We start from the raw sequence: 13,619 nt of genomic DNA on the forward strand, positions 1-13,619 counted from the left end.
CTGGGCCTCCAGAACTTCTGACAGATGGACTTCAAGTTGAGGTTTCCTTGACCTCCTCTTTGGGTTTGATTAATTTGCTGGAGTGGCTCACAGAATTTGGGAAAACACTTACTTATAATGACTGGTTTATTATAAAGGATAGTACAAAGGATGCAGATGATGAGCTGCATAGGACAAGGTATGGGAGAAAGGGAGGGAGCTTCCATGCCCTCCTTGGGGGCCACCATCCAGGAACCTCTATGTGTTCCGCTATGTGGAAGCTCTCCAAACCCAATCCTCTCGGGTTTTTCATGGAGGCTTCATTATGTAGGCATGATTGATTAAACTATTGACCATTGGTGATCAATTTGACATTCTAGTCCCTCTCCCCTCCCCAGAGGTTGTCAGGTGGGGGTGAAAGTCCCAAACCTCTAAGAGGAATAAGTAATACAAAAGGTCTTTCTGCATCACAAAGCAGTGTCAGTGGCTCCCAGATTTCATAAATGAGTAATTTTTTAAAAATTTAATTAATTAACTAATTAATGTATTTATTTTGAGACTGAGTCTTGCTCTGTCGCCCAGACTGGAGTGCGGTGGTGTGATCTCGGCTCACTGCAACCTCCACCTCTCAGCCTGGAGTACAGTGGCGCGATCTCGGCTCACTGTAACCTCCACCTCCTGGGTTCAAGTGATTCTCCCGCCTCAGCCTCCTGAGTAGCTGGGATTACAGGTGCATGCCACCATGCCCGGCTAATTTCTTGTATTTTTAGTAGAGATGGGGTGGCACTGTGTTAGCCAGGATGGTCTCAATCTCCTGACCTTGTGATCCACCCGCCTCAGCCTCCCAAAGTGCTGGGATTACAGGTGTGAGCCACCGCACTCGACCTTTTTTTACTTTTTGAGACAGAGTCTTGCTCTGTTGCCCAGGCTGGAGTACAATTGCGTGATTCTGGCTCACTGCAACCTCTATCTCCTGGGTTCAAGTGATCCTCAGCCTCCAGAGTGGCTGAGACTATAGGCATGTGCCACCACACCTGGCTAATTTTTGTCTTTTTAGTAGAGATGGGGTTTCGCCATGTTGGCCAGGCTGGTTTTGAACTCCTGGCCTCAAGTGATCTGCCCACCTTGGCATCCCAAAGTGCTGGGATTAGAGGCCTGAGCCACTGTACCTGGCCAAATGAGTAATATTTTTTAGTGGGAGAGTTGATATGGGCTGATAAGGATGCTGAAAAAAACTATTTGTAGATTATTATTATTATTATTATTTTAGATGGAGTCTCGCTCTGTCACCCAGGCTGGAGTGCAGTGGCGCAATCTCAGCTCACTGCAAGCTCCGCCTCCTGGGTTCACGCCATTCTCCTGCCTCAGCCTCTCGAGTAGCTGGGACTACAGGCGCCTGCCACCACGCCCGGCTAATTTTTTGTATTTTTAGTAGAGATGGGGTTTCACCGTGTTGGCCAGGATGGTCTCGATCTCCTGACCTCATGATCCGCCCACCTTGGCCTCCCAAAGTGCTGGGATTACAGGCATGAGCCACTGTACCCGGCCTAACTATTTATAGATTCTTACTATCATTATATAAAATAAAAGACATTTTAGTCTTCCAAAATATAGTAAGGAAAAGCTTAAGAACAGTCTTCCAGGAAAGGAGAACTGACATGCTTACTGAACATTACACACCCGCTCACACCATCATTTTCTCATCTCATGCTGGAGAGGTGAAAAGTTGGTTGAAGTCTGGCGGTGGTCACCAGACCATGATTTGGGTAAAAAAAATTTAAGCCCTTTTGTATGCTTTTCAAGATGCTCTTACAAAGAAGAGAAAGAAAGAGAGAAGGAAGGGAAAGGGCAGAAAGGAAGGAAAAAAGGAAGGAAGGAAGAAGATGTTCTAGATTCAATTTTAAGAAACACTTTAAAAAACAAGTCAGGCCTGGGCGCAGTGGCTCATGCCTATAATCTTGGCACTCTGGGAGGCCGAAGTGGGCAGATCATTTGCAGTCAGGAGTTCGAGATCAACCTGACCAACATGGCAAAAACCCCTCTCTAATAAAAATACAAAAATTAGGCAGGTGTGGTGGCGCACAACTGTAATCCCAACTACTCAGGAGGCTGAGGCATGAGAATTGCTTGAACCCAGGAGGTGGAGATTGCAGTGAGCCAAGATCTCGCCACTGCACTCCAGCCTGGGCAATAGAGTGAGACTCTGTCTCAAAAAACAAACAAACAAACAAACAAAAACACAAGTCAAACTATGAAGAGGCTATGAAAATGTTCGACAAAAATTATTAAAAATGTCCTAAACTGAAGAACCACTGAAATACTTCTAGAAAGCGTGCTTCTCACTGGGGAGGGAAGATGTATCAAGGGGAGTCTTCTAGAATAGCCTGCTTCTCCCCCATGGTGCTGGGTACAGAGCCTGGCATGTGTAAGCCCCTGGAGGACTGAGGGAGTCATGGGGCCTCCCCCAGGTCCTCGTGCCCCAAATCTGCTGAGTGGCTGGGCAGACCTGACAATTTAGCTCCCCCACCACCCTGGTGAAGACTCAATCCTCCCTTTCCAGGGAAGAGGAGGAAGCCTGGTCCAGGCACGACTCAGAGAAGCTGTCAACGCCGGAATCTGGGGAAGTGACAGCAGCCAGCCTCCCCACCCTGGGCTGGAGGAAGAAGGGAGATAAACATAAATGGTTGTCTCTTCCTTGTTGCCACGACTGATTAGCTGAACTCAGACAATGTTTTTATGGGAGCCAGAAGGCCTAGATTCTAGTGCCAGCTCTGTTACAAACTTGGGCAAATCCCTTCCCACTCTGGCTTCTGCTTCCTCCTCTGTGAGGTGGGGATGAGGACGTCTGGTGGTTTAACTGGATGATCCCATAGTGTTCAGACTCTAAGCTCTCATCTCAGCTCCTCTCAACAGCACTGTGAGGCAAAGGTCACTACAGGCGAGGAAACTGAGGCTCAGGGAGGCTTAAGACACTGTCACACTGTGCCATAATGTTCAAATCAGCATTAGAACCAGGTGTCAGAATATTAGAGACTGCAGAGCAGAGTGGTTAAGAACTCCAGAATTCTAGAATCACACAGATCTGGGTTCAAATACTAAATCCAACACCGTGTGACTGTATGACCTCTCCATGCCTCGGATTTCTCATGAGGCTCTTTTAGGATGAGATGAAATAATGCAACTGCAGTGTCTGGCACATACTAAGAGCTCAAATATTGCATAAGACGATTGCCATATTTCACAAACATGGCAAGAACAAAGATCCCATGCCATCTGCTTTGGCAGACCTCTTGGGCTGCCCCTGGGTCTCAGTTTTGTCATCTGAAATAAGGTCATAAGCTCATGAAATGCTGCCTTCTTTCAGATAACCACCACCAGAGAATGGTGGAGAACTCTTTTCCACAAACAGCTTTCAGACCACAGGCAGCACGTGGCCTTGTACTTGAGTCCCCAGCTCTTGACAAAACAAGATAACTCCTTCAGAATGGCAGTTAAGGCTATCACCATCTGTCCCCAGTCTACCCCCATTCCAATTTCTTTCTTTTTTTTCTGTCTTTTTTTTTTTGAGATGGGGTCTTGCTCTGTTGCCCAGGCTGGAGTGCAGTGGTGTGATCAGGGCTCACTGCAACCTCCGCCTCCCAGGCTCAAGCAATTCTCCTGCCTCAGCCTCCCAAGTAGCTGGGACTACAGGCGTGTGCTACCACACCTGGCTAATTTTTGTATTTTTGGTAGAGACGGAATTTTGCCATGCTGCTCAGGATGGTCTCGGACTCCTAGGCTCAAGTGATTTGCCTGCCTTGGCCTTCCAAAGTACTGGGATTACAGGCATGAGCCAAGGTACCCAGCCTCAATTTCTTAATACTTAAATTATTTATAAACATCTTCTTCCAGTTACAGTACTAGTAGGCATTTGTTGTAGAAAGTACAGAAAATACATGAAAATATAGAAAGAAAATCTCACGACCCAGAGAGAACCCCATAACCTGGTGGCATATATTGTTCATCTACACATACATATTCAATGATATTACATATACTTCCTCATATCTTACTTTTTCAAATATATTATGAGAATTTACTACACAGCATTAACTATTCTGCAAATGTGTTAATTTTAATGATGAGCAGAACATCCCTATGGATGAATTTAGTCATTCACTGTTGAGTGTTTAAATTGTTTCCACTTTTTAATTTGCAGATTATGCTTTAATAAATATATTGATTTAGGCCAGGTGCGGTGGCTCATGCCTATAATCCTAGCACTTTGGGAGGCAGAGGTGGGTGGATCATTTGAGGTCAGGAGTTCGAGACTAGCCTGACCAACCTGGTGAAACCCCATCTCTACTAAAAATACAAAAATTAGCCAGGCGGTAGTGGCATGCGCCTCTAATCCCAGCTACTTGGGAAGCTGAGGCAGGAGAATCGCTTGAACCCAGGAGGTGGAGGTTGCAGTGAGCCAAGATCGCACCACTGCACTCCAGTCTGGGCGACACAGTGAGACCCTGTCCCAAAAAATAAAAAATTAAAATTAAAATTAAAAAATAAACATATTGATTTGTAAAATTTTATACACATCTAATATTACATGTCTAATATTGGAAGGTTCGACCAATTTACTCACCTTCAAATGGCACGCAAGAAGATCAGTTTCAGCTAAGTGTGGTAGCTCACACCCTGTAATCCTAGCACTTTAGGAGGCCGAGGCGGGAGGATCACTTGAAGCCAGGAGTTTGAGACCAGCCTGGCCAACATGACAAAACCCCATCTCTACTAAAAATACAAAAATTAGCCAGGTGTGGTGGCACATGCCTGTAATCCCAGCTACTTGGGATGCTGAGGCACGAGATTTGTTTGAACCTGGGAGGCGGAGGTTGCAGTGAACTGAGATTGGGCCACTGCACTCCACCCTGGGTGACAGAGCAAGACTGTCTCAAGAAAAAAAAAAAAAGACCAGTTTCACTGCAACCTTGCCAACGTGGAATATTATCACTTTTTAAAAAAATGTTGGCAAATTTGCTAGGTCAAAACCCAACCAAAATAACCTAGTGCTACCTATTACATGCCTGCCCCCAACACAGGCATCTGTATGTTCGAGACATCTTACATGCTCAAGACCATCCCACCGTGACACGTGGTTAGGTCTACCTCGGGCCCCCAGGCTCAGTGCACACACCATTTCTCTGCTTCTCTCCTGCCCTGCCCTGGGGCGGAGTTAGTTCCTGTTTTCTCCATGTTCCAGGCACCCCTGAGAGTATCTACATCTGGTTAGCTGTCTGTCTCTCCTGCTAGCCCAAAGGGCTCCTGAAGGACAGGATTTTGAAATCTGTATTGGACTTGCCCTAGTATGTTATGATGCCCAGAACAGTATTTCTTAGGAATGTGGTCTATGGACCTCCTGTACTAGAGCCACCTGGAAAGCTTGCTTAACACAAATGTCCAGGCTGCATTCTAGACCTACAGTATGTGTGCTGGGAATTTGCATCTGCTTTTTTTTTTTTTTTTTTTTTGAGATGGAGTCTGGCTCTGTTGCCCAGGCTGGAGTGCAGTGGCACGATCTTAGCTCAATTGCAACCTCTGCCTCCCAGGCTCAAGCAATTCTCCTGCCTCAGCCTCCAGAGTAGCTGGGATTACAGGCACATACCACCACACCAGGCTAATTTTTGTATTTTTAGTAGAGACGGGGTTTCACCATGTTGGCCAGGCAGGTCTCAAACTCCTGACTTCAAGTGATCCACCAACCTCAGCCTCCCAAAGTGCTGAGATTACAGGCATGAGCCACCACGCCTGGCCAGAATCTCCATCTTTAGCAGTCTAGCCAGATGATCCTAGTGCACACAAAAGCCTGAGGACATGTGACCCTGAGATAGGTAGGTCTCAACAAGCAACTACTGAGTGCAAAATCCCCAGGTTGGGTTCCTGACCACTTCCTCCTCAGAGGTCATGGAGCAGAGCAGACGGCACCTGCAGTGTGTGTGCGTGGGTGGTGGTGGTGGGGGGGAGTTGGGAGGGGGACATAAGAATTTTCCCTTCCAAAAGAGGGGTGGGGAGCATAGGGCTGGGGTGGGGTATCCGGACTACACTCTGGAAGAGGGATGACAGCTTCCTGAGTCAACGGAAACTTGGTAGCAAGAAAGCTGCAGAGGAGGCTGCCAGCAGTACAGGATGCAGGGAGAACCCAGGCCTGGGGTTGAGGCCAGGAGACTCAATTCCAGCTTTACTGTGTGCCTTTAGGTAAGTCATGTTCCTTCTCAGTTTCCCCATCTGTGAAGGGTCAGGGCTGGAACAGATGCTCTCTTCAGTCCTCCTGAGCTCCAGGGCAGCCCTTCTCCTAAGAAGGCTGGAAATAGAGCCCCTATACCCAGGTGACACTCATAGCTTTGGGGCCCAGATCCTTGCTGTCAAGCAGACCAGAGCCCTGCAGTAGGTTCAACCTGAAGCAAACCTGAGATAGTAGGACACAGCTGTCAAAAGCAGACACAGTCAGGGTAGAATGAGAAAACAGTGTCCAGAGCCATGGAGAGCCACATGAGCTCAGATTGGGGCTGGTGAGATGCTCTAAAGTATACTCTCATTTTAGAGGGTAAACTGACACGCTGGAAGACATCCCAAAGAAACCGGCAGGATGTAGGAGGTGGCTCAAAAACAAATTATAGGAGGGGCTGTTAACAGAACAAGAGTTGGTCAGCCTTGAGAACAGGCAGGAAGACCTGATATTGTCTTCAAATCTCAGTAGGAATGTCATGGGTAGAAGCTGCTGGCGTGTCATCTACAGCCTTGGAGGATAGGACTGTGGCCAAGCATGAGGAGGTTCCAGAAGTTTCAGTTCAGTATGAAGAAAAATTTCAGAACCATCACAAACTGGTAGGCTGCCTCATTGGAGGGCGGGGAATCGTGGTGGAAGTGAGCGCTCCATCATTAGTAGCATGCAAGAAGAGGTTGGAGAGTCAAACTTCATGCTGTAGATTGGACTGGTGATCTTTGAGAACCCTGAACTCTAACAGTCTATAATTCTAAAAAGCATCACTGATGTTCGGCAAGTGAAAGCCTCTGGTAAGCATAAAGAAATTATCTACTGCATGGCATGTAAAGACCACCAGCATTAATGGAACCTCAGGGAGCTCTGTTGAATGCTATTCAGGGAGCAGCATTTTGGGGTGAATGGCTGTAGTCACATACTCAAGCCTTTGGGATAGACCCCTAAACTTCCCTCAAATTATTTTTTATTTTTTGAGACGGAGTCTTGCTCAGTTGCCCAGGCTAGAGTGCAGTGGCGTGATCTCGGCTCACTGCAAGCTCTGCCTCCCGGGTTCACGCCATTCTTCTGTCTCAGCCTCCTGAGTAGCTGGGACTACAGGTGCCCACCACCAAGTCCGGCTATTTTTTTTTTTTTGTATTTTTTGTGAAGACGGGGTTTCACCATGTTAACCAGGATGGTCTCAATCTCCTGACCTCGTGATCCACCCGCCTCGGCCTCCCAAAGTGCTGGGATTATAGGCGTGAGCCACCATGCCCCGCCAACTACCCTCAAATTCTGAGCCTCACCAGGCAAGAGTGAATTAGGCAGAAGCAACTTGGATAGAAGCTGCCCAGCTATTCCCTACCTTGGGAATCCTAGTAGGATGGAAGGTAAGAGTAGCCCTGAGGGAGGTTCGGCCTGTCCTGCAGAGACTTGAGCTAGCCTAGCCCTCTTTGGGAGCCATCACTCCATTCTGTTTGTCAGCCTTCAAGGCTTGTGTATTTCTGATTAAGTGCTTTGTGTCCTCATTGTTCCTGCTTAACTTAGAGAATTTAGTAATTAAAGAAGACTCCTTAAGAGTTCACCCAGCTCCTCCGTGTCCCATACATCACAGGCCTGGCTTCCTCTGAGCATGTAGTTCTATCACACCTATCCTGGCTGAGGAAGGCTTACAGGGACCCAGAGCAGGGTTGGAAGGGCCCCAGGAGGCAGCTGACTCCAATCCCCACCTCCTTTTTCCAGATAGAAAAGCTGAGGCCCAGAGGTGGGTGGGCAGATAACTTGTCAGAAGCTGCAAAGCAGGGAAGCAGAGCCCTGGGGAGAATCCAGACTCACAGCCGAGGCTGGAGTCCTTTCCGTCCCCCTGATGCCAGGGTCAGCTTTATCCGAGTAGCTGAGCCTGTAGGGGAGAGGTGATTCTAAGTCTCAAGGGGCTCAGGTCACACCCTCCTCAATATCAGAGCTGCCTTTCCAGTGTCTGGCCCAGCACCACTAGTTTTGGGATCTAAGTAACCACAGTCAGAGCCTATTGGCTGAGGGTAGAGGCAGGAAGGAGGCGGGGGGTGTGGCCCAAGGGGCCCCACTCCAGGGCCTTCGGGGAGGAAAGGCGGGGCCTAAATGTTCAGGGCTGTTGAGAAATGTTAGCGTTCACACCCGAATTACAGAAGCTCAGACAGAAGAACACCATAAATACAGGCCTTAGCCTCCCCATCTCTAAGATGGGCAGAGATATTCTGTCAAAGTAATGCCTGAATTTGATGTCATTGAAAATCAAACACTGCCAGGGACAATAAAGATTTAATTCATCCCCTTCATATCATATAGTGTGTGGTCAACATTTCCTCACTGGCTGGAGGACAGTCCAATGTGACTGTACAACCAACTTAAAGTTAGAAGTGCCAGGCTGCACCACTCCGCTGCACCGGGGACACGGCCTATGCTCTGAACACCTGCAGGACCCCCAGAGCACACAAGTCAGGGGCGGATGTGGTCTCCACTGCTCCTATCTGACCAACGGATGAGGTGTCTCAGGGGAGGAAAGGACCACTTCCTTCTTAAATACCCCTGCACCTGGTGAGCCAGACCACGGCAGACAAGCATCAGAAGGGCCTTGAGTGCAAGGCTTCACTTCGCAGACGATGACACTGAGGTCTAGAGAAAGCCTTTCTAATACACCTTATTTATTTTCTTCCTCCCTAGGGCTCCCGTTTTCTTGTCCCATATCACCTTCCCAGGGTGTCTGCTAGTTCTGGTTGCCTCAGAGGGCCTGGAGCTGGCAAAAGCACTAGACATTATTTCTAGCATTTGGGTCAGCCTGGCAGGCAGGACCCTGAAGGAGCTGGACAGAAAATGGTGTCAGTAGCTGGATGGGGGTGGGGAAAGAGACAGGCTGAGGGCCCAGATACCTGTCTCCCAGTCCAATGGCAAACTGGAAGGCCAGAGCCAAGGTCCTAGCTTGCCATCTGAGGCTGAGCGCCCGGATACCTGTCTCACAGTCCAATGGCAAATTGAGAGTCCAGAGCCAAGGTCCTAGCTTGCCATCTGCTTGCTGTGTGACCTTGAGTGGACACTCTTCCTTTTCTGTGCTTCTGTACCCTCCTCTGCATGGCGTGGAATTGTGCAATGGGATACGTAAGAGCCCTTCTGGTTTTGACATGCTGTGGATGGGGAAGAAGGGGCAGAGTGAGGTCATCTTGCTATCTCATCTTCTGTCGATCCTGTCCGGCTTGTTTGCTCTGGGCAGGGCAGGGACAGTTTGACACACTCAGCTGTTAGCTCTGGTCATGGAGGGGGCTTCTCTGGAGAGCAGGAAAGGAGGGTCCCTTGCTCAGGAGGCCTGGGTGAGAACCTGGAGCCCTCCACACCATCCCCTGTTCTTCGGCAGACAGTGTAAGGGTGGTTGTAAAAGAGAGGGCAGGATTGCCTGAAAGCAGAGAATGACAGAGCTCAGCCACCTCCCAAGTTGCACGCAGCATGCTCCCAATTCTACAGTGGCACTGTGAGCAGAAATAAGTACCCATTAGTGAGGACAAGGAGGATGCACAGGATGCTCAGGGCAGGACCATTTGCAGTAGGGAAACGCTGTAAACTGAGGACTGGCTGGATACACTCAGGGACATAATACTATGTCATTTCATTCATATGTTTCAGAGTGAAGTAGACCTTTATGTACAAAGATGGAAAGGCATTTGGTAAAATACCAATATCCAAACTAAACTGTTTCTTTTCTGTCACCCAGGCTGGAGTGCAGTGGTGTATTCTTGGCTCACTGCAACCTCCGCCTCCCAGGTTCAAGCAATTCTCCTGCTTCAGCCTCCCCAGTAACTGGGACTACAGGCGTGTGCCACCATGCCCAGCTAATTTTTGTATTTTTAGTAGAGATAGGGTTTTACCATGTTGACCAAGCTGATCTTGAACTTCTGACCTCAGGTGATCTGCCCGCCTTAGCCTCCCAAAGTGCTGGGATTACAGGCGTGAGCCACCGTGCCCGGCCAACTATTACTAATGATTAAAAAATGCACAGGAAAAAGTACCTAGAAAAGCACAAACTGATAACAGTTGTCATCTCCAGAGAATGGACTAAAATTACTGTGGTCAAGGAAGGGTAGCTTCCATTTTACCTAAATTCTTAGGATTTTTTTTTTTTTTTTTTTTTTTTTTTTTGAGACTGAGTCTTGCTCTGTCACCTAGAGCGAGTGGTGTGCAGTGGTGCGATCTCGGCTCACTGCAGCCTCTGCCTCCCAGGTTCCAGCGATTCTCCTGCCTCAGCCTCCTGGGTAGCTGAGATTACAGGCACATGCCACACGCCCGGCTAATTTTTGTATTTTTAGTAGAGACGGGGTTTCACCATGTTGGTCAGGCTGGTCTCAAACTCCTGACCTCAGGTGATCTGCCCGCCTTAGCCTCCCAAAGTGCTGGGATTACAGGCGTGAGCCACCGTGCCCGGCCAACTATTACTAATGATTAAAAAATGCACAGGAAAAAGTACCTAGAAAAGCACAAACTGATAACAGTTGTCATCTCCAGAGAATGGACTAAAATTACTGTGGTCAAGGAAGGGTAGCTTCCATTTTACCTAAATTCTTAGGATTTTTTTTTTTTTTTTTTTTTTTTTTTTTTTTTTTTTTGAGACTGAGTCTTGCTCTGTCACCTAGAGCGAGTGGTGTGCAGTGGTGCGATCTCGGCTCACTGCAGCCTCTGCCTCCCAGGTTCCAGCGATTCTCCTGCCTCAGCCTCCTGGGTAGCTGAGATTACAGGCACGTGCCACACGCCCGGCTAATTTTTGTATTTTTAGTAGAGACGGGGTTTCACCATGTTGGTCAGGCTGGTCTCAAACTCCTGACCTCAGGTGATCCGCCCGCCTCAGTCTCCCAAAGTGCAGGGATTACAGGCGTGAGCCACCACGCCTGGCCAATTCTTAGGATTTTTAAAGCAACAACGCATTCAAGAATTACTTGTATACAAAGAAATTAACAACAACAAGAAAAAGGTACCTCTCTTGGAACCTGAAAGCCTCCCCCAGAGTCATGGTACAGACAGAGAAATCAAGGCTGGGGAAGAGAATAGTTAGCAAAAGAGGCAGAAGTGGACCCATTGTTAGAATGATGAATACCAGAGGTTGGGAAGGACGTGTGTGTGGGGTGCGGGGAATGAAGAAAGGCTGGTCAAACGATACAAACATACAGCCAGATGGAAGGACTACATTCTAATGTTCCATAGCAACCATGAACTGTATACTTTAAAATAGCTAGAAGAGAGGACTTGAAACGTTCCCAACACATAGAAATGATAAATACTCGAGGTGATGAAACTCCAAATACCCTGACTTGATCATTACACAGTCTATGCACCTAACAAAATATCATATGTACCTGAGAAGTATGTAAAATATTATATATCAATAAAAAATATAAAGAAGTAGGCCCCATTCTTGACTCCCAGTCCAGTGCTCTTTCCTCTACAGATGCAGCTGCTGCTGTCCAAAAGCAATGGGCCCTGTCCAGGCACCTCCTTGTTTACAGTGCTGCCTCTTCTGCTGCCAAGATGGGTTCCAAAGGGAGGCACTGGGTTCTTGCTGTCATTTTTGATTGCTGGCAACTTGGGGCTGGGGGTGAGAGGGTGGGTAAGGAGCAATTAACCTTGCGATATGAAAGTTTCCTAAAGCTGCTGTAACAAATTACCACGCACTTGGTGGCTGAAAACAACAGAAATGTATTCTCTCACAGTTCTGGAAGTTAGAAGTGTAAATTCAAGGTATCAGCCGAGCTGGCTCTTCTGGAGGCTCTGAGGGAGGATCTGTTACCTCCCTCTCTCCCAGATCCTGGTGGGTGCTGGCAATCCTTCGTTCTCTGGCTTGGGAGATGTGTCACTTCATTCCCTGCTCTTCTCCCTGTGTGTCTGTGTCCAAATTTCCCTCTTCTTGTTGGGACACTAGTCACTGGATTAGGGCCCATCCAGTGTGACCTCATTTTAACTCAATTGCCCCTGCAAAGACCCTATTTCAAATAATGTCGCATTTACAGGTTCTGGGTGAATGTAAATGTAGGAGGGGACATTACTGAATCCAGTAAAGGTAACAGCTTTTCTGATGTCCAGGCCATTTCCTTAAGGAAGGCACAGGGGCAGGGTCACATGGGGCAGTGGAAAATGGCGAGGAGAGCCACAAAGGATATTGTACACTCAGTGAAAAAAAACTCCATTGCAGAGAGAGGAGGAAATCTGGAAGTAGGTCAGACTGCATATCACTTGTCTTGGGGGGATGCATGGATGTGGATGGCTGTTTTAGGTATAGTACAGTGTTTGGCCTAGATGTTCTGGAAGGTTCAGATTTGAAAATAAGGTGACACAAGATAAACTATTTTTAGGGATTAAGATTCACCTGGCAAGACAAATAGGATGGCTTGTCTTCAGGTAATGGATGGGTTTAGATCTGCTAAAGATGGATGGATCTTCTCTTGCTCCTTCTCTCTGCCAAGGTGGGGCAGCAGGAGCTCCCTCCCCACTGCCAGTCCTGCTGCAGTGGGGCTCCCAGTCTGGCCCTCTCCCCTGGTCACTGGGGACGGCTCACAGTGCTGAGGGCGGAGGATGCAGAGGACCGAGTGCCAGCCGTGCGGACGGAAGCCCAAGTACACCCTGAGGTGTCAGAGCCAGAACTAGGGTCATCTGAGAGGCTCTTCCTTTCGCTGGGAGGGTGCTTACACTCTTCAAGTTTATTTTTTGAATATGAACGTTCATGAATTTCATACTGAGACCCCTTAGAGCTCCTTTTCCAGGCAGGTCTCAGACTTTTGTTCACTGGCTGATCTATGCACCCTGAGATGCCAGGGGGCAGCCCCTCCTAACCAGAGTTTCACTGTCTTGATTTATATAGCAGCCTGTTTCTGTGCAATTAATTTAAAATTTCATCTTTTCTGCCCTTTTTATGACAAAAAAGAAACACAGTGCTGACATGAAGCACAGGTCCCAAGCCTAACAGCCAACTGAAGCAAAAATGGGAGCTCTTAGGTGTCTGGGAACTCGTCAGGCTCTCAGGGGACCTACATTAGCCACCCATGAATTCAATAGAGGAAAAGAATTAAAAACATGTACATGTGCAGAAAATATATCACCAAAGGTTGTATCTCAAAGGCAGAGAGTATTGGGAATTATTCTAGTGTGTTTTAGGTTGCCAAACACAAAAATCTGGTATTTAATCTCACAGGTCTTCCAGAGTGCCTCGTGCATGGAAGCCTGTACTGGCTTTAGCTGGGAAGATTGGTGGGCATTAGTTTCTAGGTTGGGCAAAATCACCAGCTCGGAGGCCACGTACATGCCAACATCTCCATGATGGTTGGGGCAGGGGGCTGAGTGCTGCAGAGGCAGCTTTCCTTCACGCTCCTCAACCGTCCTGCCCTTACCAACCGAG

The 13,619-nt window shown here is 47.9% G+C and overlaps 1 protein-coding gene across 1 annotated transcript in view; it reads right to left on the minus strand.

The window, feature by feature from the left end:
- Nucleotides 1–13,619, minus strand: part of CCDC69 (coiled-coil domain containing 69) — a 44,046-nt gene that overhangs the window by 24,808 nt on the left and 5,619 nt on the right. The window lies entirely within an intron of this gene.

Source organism: Pan paniscus, chromosome 4, assembly GCF_029289425.2.
Source record: "Pan paniscus chromosome 4, NHGRI_mPanPan1-v2.0_pri, whole genome shotgun sequence".
In the NCBI taxonomy this organism is placed as follows: Eukaryota; Metazoa; Chordata; class Mammalia; order Primates; family Hominidae; genus Pan; species Pan paniscus.